At 43.4% G+C, this 13,220-nt stretch overlaps 1 protein-coding gene across 2 annotated transcripts in view; it reads right to left on the minus strand.

Moving 5' to 3' along the window:
• The window catches only part of LOC140909346 (uncharacterized), a 44,417-nt gene that overhangs the window by 22,540 nt on the left and 8,657 nt on the right, over positions 1–13,220 (minus strand). The window contains exon 3 of one of the 2 annotated variants that reach the window (XM_073338418.2): positions 196–319. The exons of the other annotated variant lie outside the window; for it this stretch is intronic. The gene's annotated coding sequence lies outside the window, so the exon portion shown is untranslated. The remainder of the gene's footprint in view (positions 1–195; positions 320–13,220) is intronic. 2 annotated transcript variants of the gene reach the window in all.

Here is a 13,220-nt window from a genome sequence, read left to right on the forward strand (position 1 = left end):
TCTTATAGTAATAATGCTTTCAAGAGTGCCTAGTGAAAGCGAGGAGCTTCAGGAACAGAAGTTTGAAGTAAATATGTCTCAAGTTCCACCGATTTCTGAAACAAAATTTGAGAAACTTCACCAAGAAACACAAAATGACCCAAACTTATAATTATGCAGCATAATTTTAAGTAGAGAACCAACAGAAAAAATCACCTTTCCACTGTGAAGATCCTGGGGCGAGCAAGGAACCACAATGGATTAGAGCCACCCTCTTCCCCCTCCATCGTACGTGTACCAAATGTGAGCGTGGTGCAGTTGAGGTTTCTGTCCCAAGAACCTAAATTTGAAGAATATAGACTATTAATTCTTACTGGTAAAGAGAAGACTTGAAAGTGATCTCTTACAAATATTCCATATTACAAAAGAAAATGACACAGTTAATAGAGATATGGAACCAAATTATGCTATTATTGATGATGGTTATCACTGACAGCAGAACTGGGCTTGACTTGGTTTCTATGGTAAGAAGTCCACAGGCTTGTAAGGATACACAAATAAAACATTAGCAAGCTAAGAATAGATTTGGGAAAAGCTGATTAATGCAAAGAGTAATAAACATATGGGGAAAAGTTACAGGGGGAAGTGAAAGATTCACTAATTTGTGTCCTGAAAATAAAAGATTTAAGGGGAATGGTGAAAAAAGCAAGGAGGATTTATAATTACAGTAACTAAAAAAAATGGCAGGAATACTGGGTCTGGATGGCCTCTTCCTAAAATTTCTTATGTTCTTTGTTTCTTTTCTACTAGTCATATCTGAGGCTGAGTTGTTGATACGTTATAGCAATGTGATGTCAATATATTTTAATGAATTATTATTAAGGCTGCATGTCTGTCATGGAAATCACGGATTCCGTGACTTTACTTGACCGCTGTGACTTCTGCAGTGGCTGGAGCTGGCTCAGGGACTGCCCGAGCTAGGCAGCAGCAGCAGTTTAGGTGTGGGAGGAGGCTAGGGGCAGGAGGTTGGAATGAAGGGCAGTACTGTCCTCAGGGAGGTTCCCTGGCTCCCACTGGTATGTCCCTGCGGTTCCAAGGTGGAGGGGCCAGAAGGCCCCGCGCCCGCAGGTGCTGTCCCCGCAGCTCCCACTGGCTGTGGTTCCCGGCCAATGGGAGCTGCGAAGCCGGCGCTTATGGCGGGAGTAGCGTGCGGTAGGAAGCCTGCCACCCCTGCCAATCACTCCCCCCCATGTGCGCCAGCAGGCATGCCAGCTGTGCGCTGCTGTCCGCCACCCCCACCAGGACCAGCGGGGGTCCGGGACCACCCTCCCCGCAGTTTTAGTTGGGGCATATACTAAAAGTCATGGACAAGTCACAGGCTGTGAATTTTTGTTCACTGCCCATGACTTGTCCACGACTTTTACTAAAAATACCTGTGACTAAAACATAGCCTTAATTATTATTAGCCAAATAGAATATGAAGGCTATTTATTTAGGCAGTGAGCCTGCACTCTGTCATTAGTCCAAGTCCTTTAGAAAATCTTTTCCTGGAGATAAAATGACATTTTCTAAATTGTACCTTGGCAGAGATTTTTCCCCATTCTGTATTAAGTCATTGAGGGACAATAAAATTTTTATGGTGGTTAATGCATGGAATGTTATACTGATTTTCATAGTTTATGTGTTTTATAGCACCTTTCAAAATCTCCTCCTATAAGCTCCTGTACATATTGTGACACTGCACCCCATACACTTTGCAGTGATATTATAGGATTGACAATTATAATGTATTTTATGCAAGACAAGTAATGTGAGGTGTCATTGGAAAAGTTATGATTTGCTGAATATGATTATCCTATTTGTATGCATGTATCATTTTTGTATCTGAAGTTATGAATATTGACTATGTATCTGTATTTCAAATGTAGTTTTCACCTGGGTAACACCCACTAGACAAGTCAGTCTAGATAGTGGGTGGGGAAGGGCCTATTCAGGGCAATAGTCCATTAGGAAAAAACAACAGACTTTAGGATAAGCTTATCTCCCATCTGGGGAGCCTTTCTGCAAATGCTACAGGCAGCCTCCAAGTAATGGCTGCTATGACTCTACAAGGACATATGATCAGACCACATAATGCTGGACTCCATCTTGGGATGTCAGTATTCTTCCACAGACTGGTCTGGGAACCAAGCTTTGAAACAAAGAGTTCCCGCCCTATGCAAAAGCTACATAAGCCAGGGAGTGACATTATCTGGGGTTCTTCAATCCCCACCCAAGAAGACTCCGGGAAACAACTGAGGAACGAAGACTGAACTGAGGGAAGTGCTGGACCCAGGCTAAAGGGACTTCTAGCCTGTGAATGAAACACCTGGAGATTCCAAGTGGTAAAGCAAGTGAAGTTTGCCCCTTAAGAATCTGTAGCCTGCTTGTATCATCTCTTAGGGTGAGAATCTGCTACTCATATCCAATCAATTTAGTATATTAAGCTTAGTTTGTGTTTTTTATTTGCTAGGTAATCTGCTTTGATCTGTTTGCTATCACTTAAAACCTATCTTTTGTAGTTAAACTCGTTTTTGCTTTGTTTAAACCGGTAAGTTGGAGTGAAGTGTGTGGGAATCATAACTCAGGGCAAAGGCTATTGCATATTCCTTTCAACATTGAGGGAGGGGGTGAATTTTATGAGCTCACGCTGTACAGTTCCCTGTACAGCAGAAAACGGTATAATTTTGGGTTTATACTCCAGTGGTGGGTGAGAGTCTGGAAAGCTGGGAAATTGGCTGCTGTCTGCTGCATGTATTTGAGTGGCATCGGTCAACTCTCTCAGGTAGCTCAGTTAGTGTGTGTGGCACCATCTGTTGTTGGGTTGGGTGATAACAGGGCTTGGGTTAGGCTGACTGTGTCCCCAAGCAGTGTGAGCAGGGCCAACCCAACAGTGGTTAGAGGAGCCCAGCAGTTCCCACAGCTCCCAGACTGCACGCCAGGAGTGACAACATGTCACACATATCACTTAGCATAGTATTTGTCTGGAATCACAAGACCTCATGCCTTGATCGCAGAGACTTAAGACACCGCACCTGTGTAGAAGTCTCTTACCAACTTGGGGACTCTCTAGTGCAAGAGGGGTGTATGTAACAATACTAATGTCACTAGAGCTGACAGAACACCTGCACTAGATATTTTTAAAAATAAGTTTGCTGAAGTTGAAGCAATGGGATATTTGCAATGAGTTGCATAGGTTAGGGCAAGGAGGGCTCTATAGCTATTCCCTGATTTATGGCAGCAAATTTAAGGCTAATCATTTCTGAGAGCATTAAGACAGACATATACTATATATGCAATGAATAAATATGCAGCCCTCTTCCCAGTGAGTCTACATGTTTCACTGTAGAAATGGAACACACAGTTTGGAATACTAGTACACTCAGTTGTTAAAATAAACAAGGGATACATTTACAACTAAATTCATTTGTCAAGTTGACAGTGCTTAGAAGCTCTCTGCATGCAAAATACAGGAGCATCTGCCTACCACAAATACTTTAGTTATCTCTTTCATCTCCTGAAATGGATTCAAGATGTTATGAGGCTTTAAAATGCAGATTACATACACAAAACAAACCCAGAAGCAGATGCATTGACACTACAGAAAAGAATAGCTAACACCTACTGTTGGGGTGAATAAACAAAACAGAGTGCAAAGTCATGATCCTAGATGGGGAAAAAAAGTTTTTAAACTTCTCCGTGAAGCTCCTTGCACCCCTGTACACAAGCAGGGCGGGCACAATCAGATCCTAGTATCTAAGTAGATTTCAATGACAGAGTGGGTCTCTCTTGTCATCAAAACCTGGCATTCTTTTTTTCCCCTTTTTTTAAAGAAAGACATGTAATATTTACTATGGAGTGGCATAAGTCACTAGGCTAACCTGCCTTTGCCTTGTGAAATTCAACAAAAAACACTGCTTCTTCCAATCTCTTAGAGCTTGCAATGTACAAGCCTCATGCCTGAGTCTTCTCTCACTTGCACTTTTTTTAAAAAGTATCAGAAGATAATCAAATCCCTGATCTAAGTCTGTCAGAAAGGAGTCAAATATAACAAGGACACTACCTTCCTCCTACACATTTTTTACATTTTTAATATTAACATAGTAATTTTATGCCTTGAAAATGAGATATAAATAGAAATAGCTATTATTCTATCGCGGGAACAAAGAGATGACATTAGAGGAGAATCTGTTCACATCACTAGAGGCCAGACTAAATTAAGTCTTGATCTATTCCACACTGTGATTCTATTAGAATCTGGCTCCAAGCCAAAAAGTCTCGTCTTCTTTGCAATCTAAACTCAACTATAAAAAATATAAAAGAAGGAAAATGAAGCGTAATGTGTTCATTACCTTTCTAAGCTTCCTAAAAGGCAATACAGCATTATTTTAGCAGATGAAATACCTGCAGCAATTACGACTGCATAATATATATTTTCAAAAGATATTGGCAAAGCAGCTGCAGATTCCAACCATGCCATACATAGGCCTTGTATCTTTACAGTCATACAGCGCTCCTCATGCCCACAGTAAATCCTGTCATCCCTTCTGAAGCACTATTTGGGGGAGAGAGAGTTCACCTGCCTTCGTGCTCAAATGACTGCTTTTTTTAAAAACAAGATTTTTTTCTAGAAGGTTGCATGACACTTTACAGCAAAGTTTAAAAGATAGATGGACTTCAGATGTGCTTGTTTAGCATCATAACCATCTACAGAGGAAGGCCTTCCCAATTTTATTGCCAGTAGGTCCATCAAAGCAGACTGATAAAGGTGTACATTGACAAAAGTTGTTGGTTCTATGCCAATAAAGCTTCAAAGCTTTATGCGTCATACCCATATGTGTGTGAATGTAACCATCATTCCTCAGGTGATTCAGGGTTCAGAAAAAAAGCCAGGAAGACACATATGGTCACGAACTTTAGAAAGAAATCAGGGGTAAATGGAAAACTGCTGACACATAGAAAAACTAAAGATAAGGAGAGTCAATGGAAGTTCCATAATTCCCCAACCCTCTTGGCCATTATCACAACCATCAAAATTATGACCTCAAGGATCAGGAATTTTAAACCCATTGTCCCTAAGGGCTCAAAGGGAGACCCGATGAGTACCTATAAAACTAAAAGTAACTATTGAGGGGAGCCACAGGCCAAATGCCTAGGCCCCTCTAATGAAGAGAAACAGACAATGTAAAGTATGTGTGTGAGAATTCAAATCCACAGCTTTGAAAGGATTCCTGTAAGCAGAAGTGACTGGAGAATGGACCACAGGAGCTTACATGTAACAATGCTCCAGTAGCAAGAAATCTAAATAAGCAGACCAGAGTAGGCATTTGAAGAGAGAGCTTTAGGTATGTTTCAGTTAGAAGTAATATGCCACAACTTTGCATGTAGGGGGTGGGCTGGCACTGAATCTGAGAATTATATGCTGCCAACTCCTGAGGAAACCCTGCAAAAAACAGGTGAGAGTGAAAGGATGATGGGGTTTATAAAGTAAACAGAACACTGGTAGAGAAGATCTGAAAAAGCCAGTATAATCAAGACAAGGATAGAAGGGGGATAGGAAGTAGCCATTTCCTGGAGGTCTCATCCAAAAGGGTACTACTGGCACACCACCTTTGCCTGAACTATCCTAATCTGGGGCAGGAATATCCATTTTAGAAGCAAGCCTTGGAGGACTCCTGCCAGAACTGAATGGTGGTATGCTCTTCATTGAGATGGGCTGCCACCACTTCAGCAATAATACTCAAATATGGTTGAAGGGCCCTTGCCACAAAAATTCAATGAGCAGCAGTGTGGAGGGTAATGGCTACAATTAGCATATGCTTGTTGAGACACATATCAGGTTATCACAAAGGTTGTGGATGATGGTGGCACTGGGCTTAGCTAAGCATAAGGCCTTTGAATATAAATACATTGGTAAAAATCCAGAGTAGCTGAATTGAAATAATTGAATTTACATCACTACGATGGTGCAAATCTGACCCATTTCATCTACATTAGTCATGTCCCTCAATTTTTCCCTTCCATTACTCTTCTTTATGTCTGTTGCACACACAAAATAACATTAAAAGAACATTAAGATTGCAAAGTCAAGCATTCAAAAGTTAGGAAATGCCAGAGTTAAGGTTGCCTCTTTAACCTTAATTCAGTCCTCTTGCATGTATGAATTTAGTACAGTATTTAATTCCATGATCACATACTATATTTTCCACAGGACGCCTCCTACTCATTTAGTGCACAGGAGGGAAGGTTCTCAATGAACATCAATATTTTGTTTATTCCTCATTGTTCAATTCACTATACACTTTCCAACTTCTGCAACGAATGAGGGGGGAGTCCTATAGACAACAGCTTCCTTCACTAGACAATCTTGATACTTCACCTAAGCATGTCTATGCTCTGCATTGAATCACAGAAATGTAGGGATGAAAGAGACCTGAAGAAGTTAAAGTCCAACCCCCTTTGCTGGGGCAGGGTCACGTAAACCTAGACTATCCCTGGCAGGTGTTTGTATAACCTGTTCCTACTAAACCTATAATGACGGGGATTCCACAGCTTCCACTGGAAGCCTATTAACTACACTTATAGTTAGAATTTTTTTTTCTAATAGCTAACCAAAGGCCTTGTCTATACTACACAGTTTTGTCAACGAAACAGTGGAGGTGTACATACACAACAATGCTCCTCCCCATGATTTAACTCTCCTGCTACACCGACATAATAAAACCATCTAGATGAGCAGCACAGCAGTTTTTGCAACAAAGTTAGAGCAACACAGTACCAGGGTAGACACTATGCTTGCTTATGTTACCCTAAGAAGCCTTCAGGAGGTGTCCCACAGTACCTATCATGACAGCTCTGGTAAGCAGTTTCTGCCCTGCAGCCAGGAACACAGGTACGTGCCTCTCCCCCTTTAAACCCTGGGAATTTTTGAAATTCCGCTTCGTTTGTTTGACATGGACAGCCCACATTGCATCTTCCCAGCTGACCATGCTGGTTTTCCGCAGCACAAACACTCCCACCTGGAGTACACCGGAGTTGCTGGATCTGTTGGGTCTGTGGGAGAGGAAACTGTGCAGTCGCAGCTCTGATCCAGCCATAGGAACTTTAACCTCCCCAAGCAGATTGCTGCATGGCATGGATGAGAAGGGACATGAAAGAGATATGCAGCAGTGTTGTGCTAAGACCAAGGAGCTGAGACAGGCATGCCAAAAGGCAAGGGAGGCCAACCAATGCTCTGGTGCAGTGCCAAAAACATGCAGCTTCTACAAGGAGCTGCATGTCATCCTTGGTGGCAACCCTGCCTCCACTGCCAAGAGCCTCATGGATACTTCGGAGGACTGGAGGCAGCAGCCAGCAGAGTCAACTCCAAGGACAAAGTGGTGGACGATTTGGAGGAAGATGTGGGGCAGGCGACAGGCTCACCTAGTGGCATCGTGAGCCAGGACCTCTTTTGGACTCTGGAGGGGTCTAGCCAGTCCCAATAGTCCAGCTCTGGTGTGCCTAAAGCAGGACACGGAAGCTCCAGTAAGTACTCCTTTTGTTTTGATGGTGCATGGTTATGAGTTAGAGATGTCCTTTATTTTGTTACATGGTGCACATGGGAGAAGGGATCAAAATTAATGACACTAGGTACTGTTTGCATCTGCTTTGCATTCCCCTGTGCAGCTACGAAGTGAGAGCCCTGCGGAAAAGTTTGTTAATGCACACCAAAATCTCCCAGGAATCCTCCATAGAGATCTCTAGGAGATACTCTGCAATTCTCTGCCAAAGGTTCCTTGGCAAAGTTGCTCTGTTTCTTCCCCCATTGTAGTAAACTTTGCTGTGCTAATTGGCAATTACTTCTGCAGGAACCAAAGTAGCTCACAGGCAAGCAGCATACAGACCCTGTCTGAACATGCACGACTGCAGGAGATGCACCCTTGCATCTTCAGTTACCCTCAGTAGAGTGATTTCAGCTTTGATCGCCCCTGACCGTGGAAAACGGTGCCAGTACTCAGAATACTGTCCCTAGGTGCTTCTATTGATCCCCTTCTGAAACCACCCAGACCCTTTGTCCCATCTTGCACCCCACCGAGAGGCCGAATGCACCATATTCAGTGTTCTGGTCGTGCTGCGTGCTTGCCAAGCGAAGGTGAGAAAGAGGTGGATGAAACTTTTATGATTCAAGACTGAGAGTGCACACATAATGCTGACTCTGTGTATTGTTTCTTTTGTTTCTGCAGATGTGCCCTTGAGGGACAGCTCCTATACATTGGCAGAGCGCCTCCATCAGATTAGGAGACATAAAAGGGGGAGTAAGGAGGACATGTTTCACGAAGTCCTGCAATTGTCAGACCAAGCTGATCGCAAGCACAGAGCATGGAGAGAGACAAACAAAAAACGAGAAATGGATAACCAGGAAAGGAGACGGGCAGAAGCAGATAATAGAGGACCAGGAGCGGATGATAAAGCTCACGGAGGACCAAATAGAGATGCTGAGGTCCCTGAGTGCACTGTTGCCCATACAGAATTGCCTTCCTTGCCCTCCCCAAACCACCCCTACACATTCCTCTCACGTTCCCAGCCCATCACACTCGACCCCAGGAACATTTTTCCATAACGACAGCTGGACTTACACACAGCGGTGAGATTCTCACTTCAGAGAGTGCTGCTCACTGGCATGTCCCTTGTAAGAAATGTTAATCTGTGTATTGCTATTTAATAAAAAGATAGTATTACAAAGACAGTGATTCTTTATTTGTGACCTACACAGGTGGTTGCAACAGAAATTCATGCACAGTGGCAACCATCACATTTGCAGACTACAATTAGCACTCAGGCAGGAATTATTGGGGGGGAGGGATAGCTCAGTGGTTTGAGCATTGGCCTGCTAAACCCAGGGTTGTGAGTTCAATCCTTGAGGGGACCATTTAGGGATGTGGGACAAAAATGGGAGATTAGTCCTGCTTTGAGCAGGGGGTTGGACTAGATGACCTCCTGAGGTCCCTTCCAACCCTAATATTCTATGATTCTATTACAGGGGTCATTCAATGTGGCAAGTAAACAATGTCTGTCTCAATTCATTACAGAAGGACACATTACTGGGACTCATTGTCAAAATGCTGCTTCAACTCTCCCTGATTTGAATAGCCTCCCCTTCCCCACATTAAGTTCTTCTAATACCCTTGGTGTCTGGCTCAAAATCAGCTGCCAGGCGATCCACCTCAAAGCTATGCCCCTGGGATAACTTTCCCTCCCCGGCTCTACAAATGTTATGCAAAGCACAGCAGGCTGCTATGACCATGAGAATATTTTCCTCAATGGAGTCTAACCTTCCTAAAAGGCACCACCAGCAACCCTTTAATCTGCCCAACACACGTTCTATGGTCAATCTGCACCTGCTGAGCCTGTTGTTGAAGTGCTCCTTGCTGCTGTCAAGGTTTCCAGTGTATGGCTTCATGAGCCACATGAGTAAGGGATAGGTTGAGTCTCACCGGATCACTATGGGAATTTCCACATCCCACATTGGAATCATCTGGTCTGGAAAGAAAGTCCCTGCATGCAGTTTTCTATACAGGGCAGTGTTCCTGAAGATGGGTGTGTTATGCACCTTTCCTGGCTACCCTGTGTTGATGTCAATGAAACAACCCCAGTGATCCAACAGCACCTGCAATACTATATGAAAGTAGCCCTTCCTATTGATGTGCTCCATTGCAAGATGGTCTGAGGCCAAAATTGGGATATGCGTGCAATCTATTGCCCCGCCACAGTTAGGGAATCCCATTGCCGCAAAGTCATTCATTATTTCCCACACATTACCCAGAGTCGAAGTCCTTCGTAGCAGGAGGCGATTAATGGCCCTGCACACTTGCATCACTGCAACCCCATGGTGGACTTCCCAACTCCAAACTGATTCATGACTGACCGGTAGCAGTCTGGAGTTGCCAGCTTCCACACAGTGATCACCCCACACTTTTCCACCATGAGGACAGCTCTCATTTTGGTGTCCTTGAGCTAAAAGGTGAAGGCGAGCTCCATACGGAGTTCACGAAAGGTGGCTTTGCACATATGAAAGTTCTGCCATCTCTCATCATCCCATACCTGCATCACAATCTGATCCCACCACTCGGTGCTTGTTTCCCAAGCCCAATAGCAACAGTCCACCGTGTACAGCTGCTCTGTGAATGCCATCATCAATCTTGAATTGTTTCTTTCCACACAGCAGGGACAGCACCATGGATTCCTGTTCAGATTTGCAGCTCACGAAATACTGCAGGATCAGCTGCGTTGTGTTCATAATGCTTATCACAAGAGTGGGGAGCAATGTAGGATCTATGCTTTCAAGCGGAGATGGCAGGGGCAAAGTTTACAGGGCAGCTGAAAAGCAGCGCGCAACGCAGTCCGAAGCCCTTGGACTTATGGGACGGAGAAAACTGCATCATGGAGCAGTGATCCCACCCCCATGATGCATTGCGATCCATTCCCAGAACTCCTAGCAGAAGAAGGTGGCAATTTGCACAGTGGGCTAGCTACCCATGGTACACTGCTCTCTCTGTCAGTGCTAGAGCACCAACTGTGGACACAATCTGCCAACACAAGAAGCATTGTGTGAACATACATAAGCAATGTAATTACAGCAGTTTATAATCGTTGACGTAACTTAAGTTGACCTAACTCTATAGTGCAGACATGGTCTCAATCTCCCTGGCTCCAGATTAAGCCCATTACTCCTTTTCCTACCATCAGAGGATATAATCAACAATTGATCACCATCCTTTCTATAACAGGCCTTAACATATTGGAAGACTATTATCCCCCCTACAGCCCCAGTCTTCTTTTCTCAAGACTAAATATGCCCAGTTTTTTAACTTTTCCTCATAGGTAAAGTTTTCTAAACCAGTGGTTCTCAACCAGAGGTATGTGTACCCATGGGGGTAAGCAGAGATCTTCCGGGGGGTAAATCAACTCATCTAGATATTTGCCTAGTTTTACAACAGGCTACATCAAAAGCACTAGCAAAGTCAGTACAAACTAAAGTTTCATACAGATAATGACTTGTTTATACTGCTCTACATACTATACTTTGAAATGTAAGTACAATATTTATATTCCAGTTGATTTATAGTTATATCGTAAAAATGAAAAAGTAAGCAATTTTTCAGTAATAGTGTACTGTGACACTTTTGCATTTTTATGTCTGATTTTGTAAGCAAGTAGTTTTTAAGTGAACTTGGGGATACACAAGACAAATCAGACTCCTGTAAGCGGTATAGGCCAGAAAGGTTGAGAGACACTGTTCTAACCTTTTATCATTTTTGTTCCTCTCCTCTGGACTGTCCAATTTATCCACACCTTTCCTAAAGTGAGGTGCCCAGACTTGACACAGTACTCCAGTTGAGGGCTCACTATTGCTAAGTAGAGCAGGACATTTACCTCCCATGTTTTACATATGACATTTCTGTTAATACACCATAGAATGATATTAGCCTTTTTCACAACTGCATCACGTTGTTGACTTATATTCAACTTGTGATACACTAAAACTCCAAGATCCTTTTCAGCAATACTACTACTTAGCCAGTTACTCCCCATTTTGAAGTTGTACATTTGATTTTTCCTTCTGAAGTTAAATTCTTGTCTCTTTTGAATTTCATCTTGGTGATTTCTAAAATCAATTTCCCAAGATCATTTTAAATTCCAATTCTGTCCTCCAAAGTGCTTGCGATGCCTCCCAGCTTGATATCATCCACAAATTTCATTCTCTCCACTCCATTATCCTAGTCATTAATGAAAGTACTGAATAGTATCAGACCCAGGACTGTCCCCCCTGCAGAGCCCCCTAGACATACCCTACAATTTGACAGAAAACCACTGATAACTAGTCTTTGAGTAAGGTCTTCCACAACCAGTTGTGCACTCACCTTATAATGATTTCATCTAGACCACATTTCCCTAGTTTGCTTATGAGAATGCCATGTAGGGCTGTCAAAATCCTCACTAAAATCAAGATATGTCATGTTTCTTGCTTCTCTCCTATCCACTAGGCAAATAACCCTCTCAAAGAAGAAAAAGGGTAGATTCCCCAATCCTGGACCCAGCCGTGCAGCAGGGCCAGCAGCCCCGATCCCAGACCCTGTGGGCCCAGGCAGCAGCCCTGCCCCTGCCCCTGCTGGGTAGCGTGGACCCTGCCACATTGGGCAGCCAGGCACGCAGACCCTGCCGTGCGGCCTTTAGCACACAGCTGGGCCACAGCTGTGTGCTAATTGGGCTGCATGTGGCCTGTGTGTTGAGAACTGCTGGCTTATGTACTAATATACTTTCAGTTCTTCTTAAATAAGATGGGGATCCTGTGAAAAAATATTATGTGATCACGTTACCAAAGACTGTATTATAATTTATATGCACAAGGGTGCTGAATTGAGGTTGCAGAGGCAACCTAATTTTGGCATTTCCTAACTTTTGAGTGTTTGACTTTGCAACCTTAATGCTTTATAACTCAATTTTTTGTGTGTAATTTTCTAGGTTTTAGAAAAAGCAAACCAAAACCACAGAAATTCCACCATGTGGTATCACATTGGCACCCAAGTCAGCTTTATATCTCCATCTGAGCTGACTGAGCCTGAGCAGTCAATTGCATTACTCAGTATTGGGAGACTTGGTTGAAGGCCAAATAAGACTGTGGTGGTGATGGCTGATTGGGTGAAGCAACTGTAAGATACAGTAAGGATAATACCAGCCCCTCTGTCTGAGGGATGCTACTGCCACTTGTTGACTAGATATGCAAGCCGTAGGGCTGGTTAGACCTCAGCTGCTGCTAGACAAGCAAGTACGGTAGAAGTGAGAGCCGATTGGCTTCTTTCCAGCTTTGGACCACCAAAAGGCTAGAACCACTTCTTTGACATGTGGGCCCTGCAACTGTAATTCATGCCTTTGTCTCCTCAGGATTAGATTTCTGCGTTTATTTTAAAACCCTGATAAAAATGAGATCAGTGGAGCCACTTGAGCTGGAGCCCTATTGGTATAAATGAGAGAGGGCTGCTGATACACCATCATTCGCTACAGACCCTTCTGTTTGGATTTTGTTCCCCTTCCTTGATCAACAATGGCCAAGTTTGTTGACCTTCAGGGCATGCTGCATGACCCATATTTTCTCCCTTGATTTTAGGGAGTGAGGAGACTTGTGAAAATAGCGCCGTTGTCAAACAATACTTCAATACTCAGGA

This window comes from Lepidochelys kempii, chromosome 3 (assembly GCF_965140285.1).
Source record: "Lepidochelys kempii isolate rLepKem1 chromosome 3, rLepKem1.hap1, whole genome shotgun sequence".
Lineage (NCBI taxonomy): Eukaryota > Metazoa > Chordata > Testudines > Cheloniidae > Lepidochelys > Lepidochelys kempii.